Source organism: Mus pahari, chromosome 8 (genome assembly GCF_900095145.1).
Source record: "Mus pahari chromosome 8, PAHARI_EIJ_v1.1, whole genome shotgun sequence".
Taxonomy (NCBI): Eukaryota; Metazoa; Chordata; class Mammalia; order Rodentia; family Muridae; genus Mus; species Mus pahari.
This window is the reverse complement of record NC_034597.1, coordinates 61,104,905-61,119,404: the sequence shown is the minus strand read 5'-3', so window position 1 is coordinate 61,119,404 and position 14,500 is coordinate 61,104,905. Positions and strand designations below refer to the sequence as shown.

General features: G+C 48.6%; 1 protein-coding gene across 4 annotated transcripts in view; it reads left to right on the top strand.

Moving 5' to 3' along the window:
- Positions 1-14,500, top strand: part of Slc39a14 (solute carrier family 39 member 14) — a 48,080-nt gene that overhangs the window by 17,379 nt on the left and 16,201 nt on the right. For 2 of the 4 annotated variants that reach the window (XM_021203501.2, XM_029541524.1), the window contains exon 2: positions 3,106-3,202. The exons of 1 other annotated variant lie outside the window; for it this stretch is intronic. The gene's annotated coding sequence lies outside the window, so the exon portion shown is untranslated. Of the gene's footprint in view, positions 1-3,105; positions 3,203-14,500 lie in introns of those variants that run through there. One more of the 4 variants, XM_029541526.1, reaches the window with a different exon arrangement.

Sequence of the window (14,500 nt, the reverse complement as noted above, 5' to 3'; positions counted from 1 at the left end):
AAATGCCTAGGGAAAGAGGGGTTATGTCAGAAAGCCCTGCCCATACCCCCCCCCCCCCTTAAAAAGCAGTCAAGGTAGTTAACCTGAAATGTAAGCCTGTCTGTCATTCTAAGTGCTTTGACCCTGAGACAAAGAGGAAGGAAAGAATGGGCCTGCGTGTGGTGAGGCAGTGCTGGGGAGAACCAGAAACCAGAATGGAGTAGAGACAGATTTCTGCAGAACCTCCTGGTTCCTCTCCTGGATCCTCCTCACCTTAGAGCTGGGTGAGCATGTACATGCTGGCTCTCTGCTAGCTCCGTCACACTTTTGAGTCCAGAGTGATGGGGATAAGAAGGTGCAGGGGTGACATGGGTGGTGGTGGTGGTTGTTGTTGTTGTTGTTGGTGTGTGTGTGTGTGTGTGTGTGTGTGTAGGTGGTGGTGGTGGTGTGTGTAGGGGTGTGGGGGTAGGTGGGGGTGTGAGTGTGTGTGTGTGTGTGTGTGTGTGTGTGTGTGTGATAATTTTACATGGAGCTCAGGAAAGAACAGTGAAGATGAAGGTGGAAGGCAGGCTAGACCTTAAAGGGAGAGACCCCTGGCTACCAGACAGAGTGCAGAGTCTTATAGAGGAAGCCAGGCAGGGGAGTGAGGAGGGAGTAGCTAAGGCTGAGCGAGGGTCAGTAGGCTGGCTTGGGATCTCAGGAAACAAGATGCTCCGGTTTGTGGTCACACAGTGAGAAGGCAGAGGATGTGGGAAAGCCTTGCAACTTAGTAATCAGTGACTCACTGACTGGCTGTGTAGCCTTGACCGAAGAGCATGCTATGTATGAGGAGAAGGTTTAGGATTGGTGTCATTTCTGTCTGTCTCTCTCTCTCTGCTGCCTGCTTCCCCAACTTGGAAATAGGTATTTATTTTTCTTTACTTTTTTGTTTATTTGTTTGTTTGTTTGTTTTTTAGTAACCCTCTTTTTCCATGAGTACAGGGTGTCCAGGTGCCGTGCAGGAAGCAGCGATACTCGTAGAAAGAGCCATGTGGTCCCTTTTATTGCCCCTCTGGTTTTCATGGAAGTGGAGTGGCAGGCCTCAGGCTTTAGTGTGCAGGAACATCGCCAGCGCTCCCAAGTAGAACCACAGTCCTGGGCCAACCTGGTTTCGGGTTTTCCTGGAGGTGCAGAGAATTTGCCTTTCCAGCAGGTTCTCAGGCGAACCTGAAGATTGTACACATAAAGAATGACTTCCTTCAATAGTGGCCTATGCCAGGGTGTTTCATGGAGATTGGCCAGCTAGAGCCTTTGAGGAGGTCTTGGGCTTGAACTGGCTTGCAAGAGGACTGGAGGGGCTTGGGGAGAAGGGGCGCTGGGGCGGATAGTTTGGCCATTCACCAAGCAGTGCAGCCAAAGGCCCTTGGGGTATGTTTTACTGCAAAGTTGAAGTGCACATTTCTTAAGTTACCTGCCCGCCGCAGCAGGAATGTTGAGCGGACGTGTCTCAGCCTGAATGTTGGGGTGGTCTCTTTTCTAATTCTGCTTGCAGAATTCTGAGGTCTGCATAATCCAGCCTGGGTCGCATTGAGTCTGAGTCCAACACAAAGAACTCTTGCCCTTAAGACCCAACTGGATCTCTGTTTTCACTTGGACGCCTGTCCGTGAGAGCCTGCTGTTTAATCTCCTGCTCCTCATCTGCCTGCCTGCCTGCCCGCCCATTTTCCAGGATGTAGCCAAGAATGCAAATGCCAGGCCTAGTAGCTCATGCCTGTACTCCCAGCTCTTTGGTTAGTTGGGGCAGGAGGATTGCCAGGAGTTTTAGGTTGGCCTGGTAGGCTACATAGTGATCCAAGCCAACCTGGACTATAGTGTGAGACTACAAATAAACAAATAAAACAAACAAACAAACAAACAAACAAATAGAAGTAGGTACAAGGTGGGCAGATCAATGGCAGCACATTTGCCTCCAGTGTTTGAGGCTGGGTTTGAGTCACACCACAGATGAACCATATGTTTTCTTGAATCTTTCAAAGCCTGTTATCTGTAGCCTCTAATGCTATCCCCTGTGTGATCTTTTGTGTATCTTAGCCACTGTGGACTTCAAGTAGATGTTCCGTCTCCACTAGTTCCTAAGGATGCCTACATCTACAGTGTTCCATTCCCCCCACCCCCTCTGCCAGCTTATTTTATATGTTCTGGGAGGGGGTCTGAACTTTGCTTTAGGGGAGCTCTCTTGGCCACCTCTGACACCAGGTTGATTGTTCTGTTCTGTTTTCCAACATTTGCCTGTGGTGGGGGGCACACACTAACTTGTTCCCTGATGTCTATTAATGTAATCGGTAGCTTACTCCTAGTGGTCCTGTCCTATGAATAATGCACTTCATTTGGAAAATAAATTATGGTTCAGCCTACTAAGGGTAGAGAAACAAAAATACACATTCCCGGGGCTGGAGAGATGCCTCAGTGTTAACAACACCAACTGCTCCTTCAGAGGACCTGGGTCTCATTCACAGTACCTACATGGTAGCCAGCAACCCATCTGTAACTCCAGTCCTATGGCAATGGATGCCTTCTTCTGGCCTCTGCAGACACTGTACACACACAGACACAGACACACACACACACATTTGTGGCCTGGGAGTGTAGCTTACTGGTAGCCTCCCTTCCTCCACTTCCCAGCAGCTCCTCAGTGCTAACACCCCAGGGTGCGTCTCTCTTCCCAGGCCCTTTGATTCACTGTTCCCCAGCTCCGGTGAGTACATGGTACCACCGTGTCTCTCTGTGGTCCTCACGCCAGAGCGCTAACATGCATGAGTCTCTAGGTTGGGGCTTAGGTACTGCTCAAGAAAACACAACCAGACTGCACTCTGACATCCTGTGCTGCTCAGATTCCCGGTGTGACTCCGATTGTGCCAGTTGGATGGGCTCACTGCTTGTGCAACTGTTTTGTGGGAAGAGGCTGGGCCTTCTCTTCTTCAGGATAGACCTGAGGACATCTGTTCTGCTGGAATGGTTCGCTGGCAGGGATGTCTTTATGCCACAACCACCAGATGCCCAGAGTAGCAACCCCTGGCAGCATAGTTCAGCAACAGGATCTTTGGAGTAGATCCTGGGAGCTCAGCCTGTTTCTTCGTCTCTTTCCAGTCTCCAGGCTACTTAATATCCTGAGTGGAACCCCTGTTTGGCTCAGTTTGACCAGGTAAACCTTGAGCTGCACACCAGCCTTGGCCTCACCGTCCTGGTAAGTTTCTTGTGTGGGCCTCACTCTCCCGGTTGTGTGAGGGAAGGTACCCAGTGTCATTTGCATCTCAGGGACTCACATTATTGGTAATGGGCAGGAAGTGACATTTCTTGAATGAATGAACTCTTGGACTAAGGTAGATTTTAGTTGCCATTGCTTTTTATTTCTTATTTACTGAGACAATGTCATGTATCCGTGACTTGCTGTATAGCTAAGCTTGAGCATGGGCTCATTTTTCTTCTCTTCTGGGAGCTGGTGTGTGCTGGGCCGGGACTGGGTTTTAGGTTTGGTAGGTATAAGCTAGCTTTTAGTTTATTCAGCATAAGTGAAGTACCCAGGGTGATGATGCCTACCGATAATCCTAGTCCTTAGTAGGATTGTCATGAGTTCAAGGCCAGCCTGGGCTACATGTTCAGGCCTTCGAGAATTACATAGCAAAATCCATTCTGGAAATAAAAGACTAGACAAAAATGTGTTTGTATGTTTGTTTGTTCTCTGTGTGTGTGTGTGTGTGTGTGAGGGAGAGAGAGAGAGAGAGAGAGAGAGAGAGAGAGAGAGAGAGAATGCACAATAAGAGAATAGTTTAGAGGAAGGAACAATAGATGGTCCTGACTGGTGGCTTCACATGGCCTGTGGGGACATTTACTGACATAGATTGTCTGTAGAAGGAGTTGTTGGTCTGTAGGGACCCTGTAGACTTTAGTTAGATGGGAAGTTAAACTTCTCGTATTTGATCAGAAATTCTTTACACATGGCCTCTTGTGTGCTCAGCACATAAGCACTGTGCCAGGCTTGCGTTGACAAAGGGATTCTAGAGGACCCTCTTTGTCTTTTAGGATCAAAAATCTAGTTAAGCAGGCTTGATGGAAGACCAGGAAGTTTAGTATTCAAAATAGTTGAGGAGCTCAGAGCAACATGTGGCTCCCTGGAAGAGAATGCAGTGGAGATGCCCATGAGAAAAGGCATGCGAGGTGGAGGGAGTTACCAGGCCTTGCTTTTCTATTTGGCTCTGATGACAAGCTGGAAGCATCTGCTTAAGCAGTAATGTAAGTGATGGGTGTGAGTGAGCACCACATTGCTTAGGCCACTCGTGGGACACTGGTCTGGCAAACAGTAGTGAACTTAGAGGGACAACAGGCCACACCTTTGCAATCTGGGAAATGTTGAGGGATGAGAACGGGGCAATTCTCGCCAGGCTCTGGTGGGAAGAGCTGGCTTCCTGCCTTGGACCACTTCCCTGTCTTTCCCAGCCTGAAGACATTTTAGAAGTTCTGGCCCTGATTCCTGGTGGGCTCTGAGCCCTGAAGTCTGCTTTTCTCCCCTCTTGCCTGGTTCCAACCCTGGGCTTGGCTGTCATTAGACTCATTCCAGGCCCAGCTTGGGGCTAAGTAAGCCTTCCTGGTCAGTTCATGCTGGCCGCCCCAGGCCTTTCTCACCAGTCTCTGGCCTGATGACCCCCTCTCCACGGTGCTGACGCACAGTGGGGGAGATCAGCAGATATTTGTGTGGTGAGCTCAAGGCTGCTGGTTCTGATTCTGGTCCCTGCTTCTGGGTTACCATTGACCTTTTTTTCCTTTTTAATGGTCTTCCATTCTTCCTGTTTTAGCAGTCTGAGATTTCTTGGGGTGAATGAGTGGACCCCTGCCCCTCCTGTGCTGTCTGGATGTTGCCTACCCTGGATAGCTGTTGGGATGCCATAGCTTGAGGCTCAGGTTCTGGAACAGGAAGTAGGAAAACTGTAAAGTGGTTTGAGGGGGGAATGGAATAATACAACCTTTGAATGCTTGGAGCCGAGAACGAGGCTGTATTCCAGCTGTACTCAGTTCAGCTCCAGTTGTTCATTGGCTCTTGCCTTGAGTGAAGAAAAGCCGAAGATCACTTGTCTTGGGTGGGAAAGGCCTCTGGACCATGCTCATTCAGGGACTGGGTAGGGACTGAGATGGGACAGTTGATCTGCTAGTTTCAAACAGGATCTCCCTTTGCTGCCTAGGCTGCTCTTGAACTTGAAGTAATCTTCCTGCTTCAGCTTTCGGAGGCCTGAGATCACAGGTGTGCAGCACCTCAGTAGCCACCACCCCTTCCCTTTCCTTTTATGTGGTTCGGGGTTCAGTCCTAGAACCTACATTCTTAGCCTTTTTTGGGATGGGGTGGGAAGGCAGGGCCTGTTTGGGGGAAGTGGAAGTGAGACAGGATCTCTTGTCTCTCTATATGAGAGGCTAGCCTCTATATATGAAATGACTAAGGCTGGCCTAACTCCTGACGATCCTACCTCTGCCTCCCAAATGCTTGGAATTACAGGCATTACAGGCACTTTGCTTGTCTCCTGCTACAGGGTCCTGCTACAGGGCTTAGGCTGCCTTTGAACTTACTCTCTAGCCCAAGCAGGACCCGAACTGAAGATCCACCTGCCTCTGGCCACTTGAATAGCTGGGACCAATCACAGATCTGCACCACCATAGTTCTCTTGAAGCTCTCTGGACTCGGGAGGCAGTATTTACCTGAATATCGTGCCTTAAGGCTGCTGCTCGGGCTGGGGTTGTAGCCTGTTGGTAGGTAGAACATTTGCTTAGCATCGATGAGGCCCTCAGCTCCACAGAGGGAGATGGAAAAAGGAGTGGTTACTAGCTTTCTAAGTTTGCATACAGAGGCTTGCACAGGTGACTATGTTAGTTTGATCATAAATAAGGAAGGCATTATAGTGGCATGTTTATAGAAGAGCTCTCGTGATCAGATGTGTCAGCAGTTGTTTCTGTAGGGTTCTAGGTGTTTTCGTTTTGGTTTGGTTTGGTTTTAGTGTTTTGAGACAAGGTTTCTTTTTATAGAGCTGACTGTCCTGGAACTCACTCTGTAGACTAGGCTGGCCTCAAAATTATAGACACCCACCTACCTCTGCCTCCTAAGTGTGCCACCACTGCCCAGTGGGTTTTAGGTTTTGTGCTATACTTAAGAAAGTTTGGGCTGAGATGTAGCTCAGTTGGCAGAGTGCTTGCCTCATATGCCCAAGGCTCTAGGTTTGGTCCCCAGCATTGCATAAACTGGTGTGACTCTGAGAATCTCAGCACTCAGGAGGCAGAGGCAGGAACATCGGGAGTGCAAGGTCTGCCTCAGCTACATATAAAATGCAGGGCAGCTTAGGCTACATGGGGCCGTGTTTCAAAGGAAGGGAGGGGCGATGAAGAAGTCGGTGATGCTGAGTGCCTGTCTTTTCTAACCTTGCTGCATTCCCACATCACACACTGGGGTCGATCAATAGGCTGAAGCAGAACAAAGCAAAACCACATCGACTCCAGGCCTCAGGATAGCTAGCCTTTTGCTGGGCTGCGGTGGTGCATGCTTTTAGTCCCAGCACTTGGGAGGAAGAGGCCGGCACATTTCTGAGTTCGAGGCCAGCCTGGTCTACGGAGTGAGTTCCAGGACAGCTAAGGGCTAAGTAGAGAGACCCTGATTCAAAAAAACAAACCACAAACAAAATATACATCGACAGTGTTCCAAAGATTCTTCCAGGCAGAAATGGACATTGAAAAATAGGTATAAATACTCCTGTGGAATAGCTTTGCAATTCCTTGACTGTAACAGAAGAAAAGAAACTGCAGTAAACTAAAGGGAGTTGTTAAGCATTGAAGAAATATGTTCTTTGCAAGAGATAATTTTCCACCCAGCAACGTTAAGTGCTTGTGAGTTGTCTGTAATTACTCGTTTTAATTTTAGACAGTGCCTGTTGACTCTTGCTCTGTTTCAGAGGACATTTGGCTTCTCACACCATCCTGGTCTCCCCTCCCCAACACAATTATGCTAATTGCATTATTGGAATGTCCTCCCCCCCCTTTTTTAAAGGATTTCTTCTGCCTTTGTAAGCGTTTGCAAATTTTAATTTTATTATTTTTGTGTGTAGGTGGATGTGTACCACAGATCGCGGGCAGAAGTCAGAGGGCAGGGTCTTCCTTTTACCTTGTTTTGAGGCAGGGTCCCTTAGCTCTGCGCATTGGGTGCTCTGACCCTCGAGCTGCTCCACGCTCCATGCTAGCCATCCCCGCCTCTGACCTCCTGTGCGAAGGCTGGGATTGCAGATGGGTCCCACTACAACCAGCTTCTTTCAAAAAAAAAAAAATTCTTTTTAAAGATTTATTTCTATTTTATGTTTCTGAGTGTGTTTTGCCTGTGTGGATGTGTACCGGATGAGTGCTAGGTGCCCATGGAGGCCGGAGGAGACCCAAGGATGGCACAGATACCCAGGAACTGGAGTTACAGATGGTCATGAGCCACTGTGTGGGTAATGGGAATGGAACCCCAGGCCCTCTGTAAGAGTAACAAGTGCTCTGAACTAAAGCTCTCTCTCCAGCCCCCCAGTCCCAGCAAACACTTTTTACATATGCCCTGGAGACTCAGGTCAGCACACCAAGCTTGTAGGGCCGGCACCCAGGCTGTCCTATCTTACTTGTTCCCAAACTCTTTGCAGGCTACATTTCGTTGTGAATCCTTTTCTTCCCTGGCAAGGGAATTTCTTTTTTGCTTGGGAATCTCTGCTTGAACTTAATGAGATCTTGGCAAGGGATAATACTCTTTTTATTTAGTTATTTATTTTCTAGGAATTGAACCCAGGACCTCACACTTTTGCCAGGCAAACACTTAACTGCCAACCTCTAGCCCCACTGGTTTTTTGTTTTGTTTTGTTTTTTGTTTTTAATTTTTTTGAAATAAGATCTCACTAAATTGACCAAAGTACAACCTTGAATGTACTTTGCAGGCCTCGGACTCAACTTTGTGGCCCATTGGCTTTGCCTTGAATTCATAATCCTCCTGCCTCAGTCTCCTGAGGAGTTGGGATTACAAGCCTGGGCTTCAAGGCTCAACAGGGAATAATGCTTTTTCATACTGGCCTATGTAACTAAGGCTAGCCTTGAACTCCTAACCTTGGATTTATAAAACTTCCTGAGTGCTGGGATTAAAGGTGCACACTACCAGGCCTTTCTGTCAGAGTAGTGTGTTCATTCCTGCTTATTTCCTGATGCTGAGTGTTGCTATAAGGAGATGAGAGTAGTGTGATGAACTCCCATGTAAAAAGGGTTTTAGTCAGGCGTGGTGCTGTGTGTACAGGAGGACTATGGATTTCAAGTCAGCCCGAGCCACCTCCCAAGACTGTGCCTTCTCCCACCTTAAAGATTTATTTTATATTTCTGTGTGTTTGCCTGTGTGAATCTATAGACATCATATATGATGTGTAAGAGCCTGTAGAGGCCAGAAGAGGGTGTTGGATTTTCTGGCACTGGAATTACAGATGATTGTGGGTCCTGGAAACCCTGATTTTCCTCCCACTTACAATAGTTTTCTCAAGCTTCCTTTGCTGGTATGTCTGGTCTAAGTTTCTGGCAGAATTCGGTTCTCTGACAACTCTAATCTACTAGTGCCTCCGTAGTGCTGTGTGGTTCCTCTCTTCCGGTCCTTTTGTTATACGCTATCTCCACTCTGCACATGTGTGTCATGTATGTTTGTACACACGCCTGTGTGTACGCGTGAGTGAATCTGCATGTGTAGGAGTATATAAGGAACCCAGAGGTCAATGTTAGGCATCATCCTTCATGGTTCCTTGCCTTACTCTTTGAGGTTGTGTTTGCCCCTGCACCTGGACCGTACCTAGCTGGTCAGCAAGCCCTGGGAGTGAATCCTCTTGGCTCCTCTTTCCAGTGCTGGCATTACAAGCCCTGGCCCCCATAGCTGCCTCTCACATGGGCACTGGGGACTGAGCTATCTCCCCTCGGCCCTGTTTTATGATTTGTGTCTTTTTGGTTTGTTTTGTTTTATAGATAGAGTTTAACTATTGAGACTTCGCTGGCCCAGAATCCCTGTCTCCCACCCTTGCCTCAGTCTCCCAAGGGCTGCCCTCTGGTGGGCCCACTGCTCTGGCCCTGGGCAGAACTGGTATCCTGGAATCTTGTGATGCTAGTATGCATGGCTTTGCCTGTGTTTGCCTAATGTTCTGTTGTTGTTCCCCAAAATAGAAAAACCGCCCTCTTCCTTCCCACCAGGTGGGTTGATTTGTCCCCCACTTTCCTCAGGCACACAGAGGGGGGTCTCTGGGTCTGGAGAATGGGGGTGTGGCAGGGATGTGACTCTGTCCTCTGTTCTGGGATTCTTGTGAATGATTCTTGGAATACTGACATGGTTCAGTTACTGTCTTGGTAAAGTACCTCCCATTTCCATTGAAAGGGAATACTGAGTCTCCTGGGACTGGCAAGTTATCCTTAGATCAGTGTGTGTGTGTGTGTGTGTGTGTGTGTGTGTGTGTGTGTGTGTGTGTGTGTTGGAGTCCTTCTACTGGAGAGAGGCAGCTCTCCTTCTTATCCCCCACAAAGAGCTTTCCCCATAACCTTCTTTCTATTGGAAAGGCCTAAGAATTGGTGGCAGTTTGTCTCTCGTTGGGCTTGGGGCCTTGGTGAGAAATGGCCTAGTTTTACTCAGCTCATCATTTGGGTTGTCTCGGTTGGGCTGAGAGACAGAGAGAGAGGTCAGTTTTCTTTTTAGTCATGGTCAAGGCAGTTGGGGAGTGTGTGTCATTTAGCCAACACTTGGATTGTAGTGAGTCAGAGACTGTCAGGGAAGGTCATTTGGGGCAGCCATCTTAGAACCAGTTCTAGCTAGCCCTCCTGAAATGGAACTTCTGGCCCTTCAGGCGTCCTGTCCTCAAAGATAAAGATTGGGTGAGGTTGAAAACAGCTCAGTCACCTAGGAAGCACTCCTGTGACAAGGGAGGAGCAGGGTCTTAAGTACACATCTCAGTGGCCTCAGAAGCACCCTTGCCTTGGCCAAGTTTGTCTTGGACCCTGCGGGAGTGTGTCTGTGTGTATGTCTGGGTTTTGTTTGTTTGTTTGTTTGTTTGTTTGTTTTTATGGCAGTGCTCAAAGAAACCTGGGTAGAGAGTAGTAGCCTAGGCCAGTCCAAGTTCCTCCCAGGTCCTATTCTACTCTCCTTGGTGATCAGCTTCTTGACTGAACCTCAAGGCAAGCCACCTCCTAACTACTACTGCCTCAGAGAAGTGCTTCTCTCTCTCTCTCTCTCTCTCTCTCTCTCTCTCTCTCAGGTCTAGAAGGAAAATGGAGCCCGCTAAATATTGCAGAAAAGTGTGCCAGCAGAGCTGGCAGAACCACATTTGTGGGTGCTTCTGGACCCACTGAGGGGGTGACAGCCGGCAGGATTTCAGCTTAGCCTCTCATGGGCAGGGGGCCAGTCACAGTGCTCCAGGATTCCCAGATGAACGTCATATTGTCCCCTGAGGCTTAGGTCTAGTGCTTAGAGATAGACCTGAGGCTGTAGAATACCTTACTTCTGACCCTGAGCCTAGTGGTCAGCGGGTGGGCGGGACTCCAGCCATTCTTTAATGGGCAGGGCCTGGATTGAGTAGCCACACACCGGAGCCTTGGCTCAGGCTCAGCTCCCTGGGAGGACGACAGTTGCCCCTGTACACCACTGAGGGAGGAACTCTGGTAAGACCTGCGTGTGTTTTCTCTGCCTCTTTCTTTATTTCCTCCAGGGAATCTGGGTTTTGTCTGTTTGCTTGGTTGTGAGTTGTGGGCTATTTGCTGGGTAGTGTCTGCCTGCCCACCCGTGTACTCTCTTGAGTCTTCCTGTGTAGTCCTGGCTGACCTGAGACTCCATTTCTGTGGATCCAGTGGCAATCATCCTGCCTCTGCCTCTGCCTCTGCCTCTGCCTCCCAAGCGCTCAGATTACAAATGTGAGCCACCATGCCTGGCTAACTTCAAAGAATCTTTTATAAACACCCCCCCCCCCAGACTACCTTACAGTTAAGGAAAAACAAAAACGAAAACCCCAAATCCCTGCTGGGGCAGAGCTCACCCTGCACGCTTACCAAAGGCTGAGGTCATTGAGATTGTAGTACCCTCAGCAGTTCCAAGACCTCGGGCAGGGACTCCTAACTGCCCCAGCTTCCTTACTCTTGTGTGAGATGAGCTCAAGGGCTGGGCCAGGTGACAGAGCTCTACCCACTGCATCTTCCCATCAGCAGGGACTGGCTGGCACTTCAGAGCCCCCACCCCCACCACTACCACTCACACACACACCCTATCTTTGAAAGGTCCAAAAAGCAGTGTTTTCTAGAGGAACCGGGCAGCCATGTGGCAGGGTGAGAGGAGAGGTTTCCTGGAGAAGCCGTTAGCCCCGGGCTTGTGTCATGGCATAAGGGGACAGTTCTCTAATGTTCCAGACTGCCCTCAAAGCCATGCAAGGGATCACAGGGCTACTAAGCCTCAGTAGAACCAATCCATCATAAATGCCAACCTCTCTCTGAATGCCCACCCAGGTAGAGCTGCCAAAGTAAAGTCAGCCGCAGTGCCCACATGAAGGGCTGTTGTTTCCTTTTTCATAGGATTTTGAAGTTGCCGAAGGGAAATTTGAGAAAGGTATTTAAAGTGGGGACAGCGCTTTGTTCTAAGATTATACAGCAAGAGCCCTGTAAGACAGCCTGGCCTCCACAGCACCCCTAGCTGTCCCACCTCCTAGATCTTCAATTCAGGGTATCCCTAGCCTGGATATAGTGTCCCCACTGGTGCTGACAGAAATCGTCAGATCTCTGTGCAGAGGCCTACAGAGTTAGTTCCGGGGTTCTCCACAGTATCCAGGGCATATGTTCTCTGTCTCCATGCTGAGCCCATGGCAGGGCACATCTTCTCTGTCTCTATGCTGAGCCCATGGCGGATGCCAGGACTTAGACGTCATTCAGACCTGACTTCAGTTCATAAAAAATTCAGTTTGCCTTGAGATCTCATTTCTTGGCCTCCAGATCCCAGCTTCCGTATCTATTAAGTAGGTGTACCTTTCCCAGGTTCTTTGTAAGGGAACAATGAATGAATGCCAAGGGCATAGCAAGATCTGCCCTTGGAGAAGACTGACACTTGGTATCTCTCCTTAACTAAATCTACTTAGACTGCCCCTTTCATGTCCAGCCCTCTCACTGAGGAAAATGTAGACAGCTTGCAACTGGCTGGCTGGATAGCCAACTTCCCTCCTCCCTCCCTCCCTCCCTCCCTCCCTTCATTTTTCTTTCTTGAGACAGGGTCTCATGTAGCCCAGGCAGGCCTTGAGCTCACTGTGTAGACGGGGCTGACCCTAACCCCTTATCCTGCCTTTCTCTCTTCCAGGCTCTGGGAATGTGGGCATGTGCTGCCATGCCAGGGGAACTACCACCTTTGAACAGGGGGTTTCAGTGTAATTTTTACCCAAGATCTATTCCATAAAGCATAGGTTAGTCTGGGTCTTAGTGATGCATCCAGAGTATTGAGCTGCAAAATAACAATTTTGCAGACTGTCTGTTTTGCCCTGTCTAGTCCTTCCAGTTGTGTGGCTGAAAGTATTCAACTAAGAGCAACCCTAAACATTTTTTATTTACTTACTTATTTATTTCAGAGGGTCTTACTATGTAGCCCTGGCTGGCCTTGAAATCAGAGAAATCCATCTGCTTCTGCCTCCTGAGTGAAGGAAGACGTTTTTTGTCCCCAGCATTTGTGTCCCACATACGGAATCTGAAGCCAGCATACCCTCAGGTGTGCTGTGGCTTATGTGACCGGCAGAGTGCAGGAGTTGAATGCAAAGGCCGTTACAGGGTCTTACGACAGTCTGTTAACAGCTTCCTGCTTGGGCTGAAAGTCAAACTTTGGGAAGCAATCTTGTCTTTGAACGATCACCGCCAGATTTTCAGGTTTTTGTGCTCTGGCTGGTTAGTGCTCTGGCTCATTCTCAGCCTTCTTTTTCTTTTTCTTTTTTTTTTCTGTTTTTCTTTCTTTGTTGTTGTTGTTGTTGTCGTTGTCTGAGACAGGGTCTTACTATTTGCTATGGCTGTCCCGGAACTCACTATATAGACCAGGCTGGCCTCAGACTCACAGAGATCCATCTACAAAGGCTTGTGCCCTGTGCCTAGGCCAGTGTTAGGAATCACATCTGGAGCTTCTGTACATGTGAGGCCCATACCCACTCTATGACTGAGCTGTATTCCCTAGCCTTCTTTCAAGGGATTGTCATTTCCTTCCTTCCTTCCCAACACCCCCCAAACGTCCTTTTTCCCTTCTCCTCGCTGTGTAGCACAGACCGGTCTCAACTGGTAGAAGTCAAATTTCAAGCACCTCAATTCAGGTAGCTAGGACCTCCCCATCACTTTGATTGCTAAATTCTGACACCCATCCAGTGAGCTGGGTACCACCTTTACAGATGAGGAAACGGTGGTGGTTGAGGCTGTCCAACCTGCCCAGTGCCCTTCCTCTCAAGAGCAGTGGAGCGGACGTTTAAGCCGAGTGTTTGATGCTAACGGCTATGCTATGGTGGGCTGCCCTGGATCCTCCTGTGATGTTTCCCACTAAGTAGCTTACCCATGATCACATCGTGTGTTAGCAGCAGAGGCAGGCTGTGGTCAGTAGGACCTGTTTCTTGGCCGTGGGGATGCTGTGCTGTTCTGGACAGGAGGTATGTGGCCGTGGGGATGCTGTGCGCGGAGGCCCCTGGTGCTGGAGCACCTCCTCATGCCTGCTGACGTCACTAATTAGATTGTAACTGTACTAAGGGAAGAGAATGATTACCAGGACAGTCAAGGGCAGCTCTCATTCTTCTTTGTTCCTTCTCAGTCTTGGCTGTGTTATATTCTCCTGTTTCCATATTGGACATTATAGTCCCTCCTTTCTCTTACAGCCCCATGATATTCCAGGAAATTGATAGGATTCAAGTTGACCACCACACATTTCTGTCTATGGCCTTTTAAAAAAGTTTTATTTATTTTAATTTAATCTTCTGTGTATAAATGTTTCAGTTCTGAAATCCATGTGCCTAATGTAGTTTTATCTTATCTGGATGTCCCACCTGACTAACCTACCTTGACTTATTTGAGGTGAATCTGAGATATCATTAATCCATGGTTATTTCAGTATTTCTGTAAGGCCTTTCTGTTTAAAGCCATAGCCTCAACACAGCTTTTAACTATCTCTCTGTCTGCTTTGGATGGGAATGGAGTCTGGGCCTCTTAACTATTTGGCCAATCCAGATCAACCTCCTCTGCCCGTGGTTTCTTTTGTTTTCCTTCTTTTTAAGACTTAGTATTAGGGGCTGGAGAGAGAGTTCAGTGGTTAAGAGCACTGGCTGCTTTTGCAGAGCACCCGGGTTTGATCCCCAGCACCCACATAGTGACTTACAAGTGTCTGTAACTCCAGTTCCAGAGCATATGATGCCCTGCTCTCGTCTCTGGAATCACCTAGGAATGCACATGGTACATAGACATAGATACAGCCCAAACAGCCATACCTGTA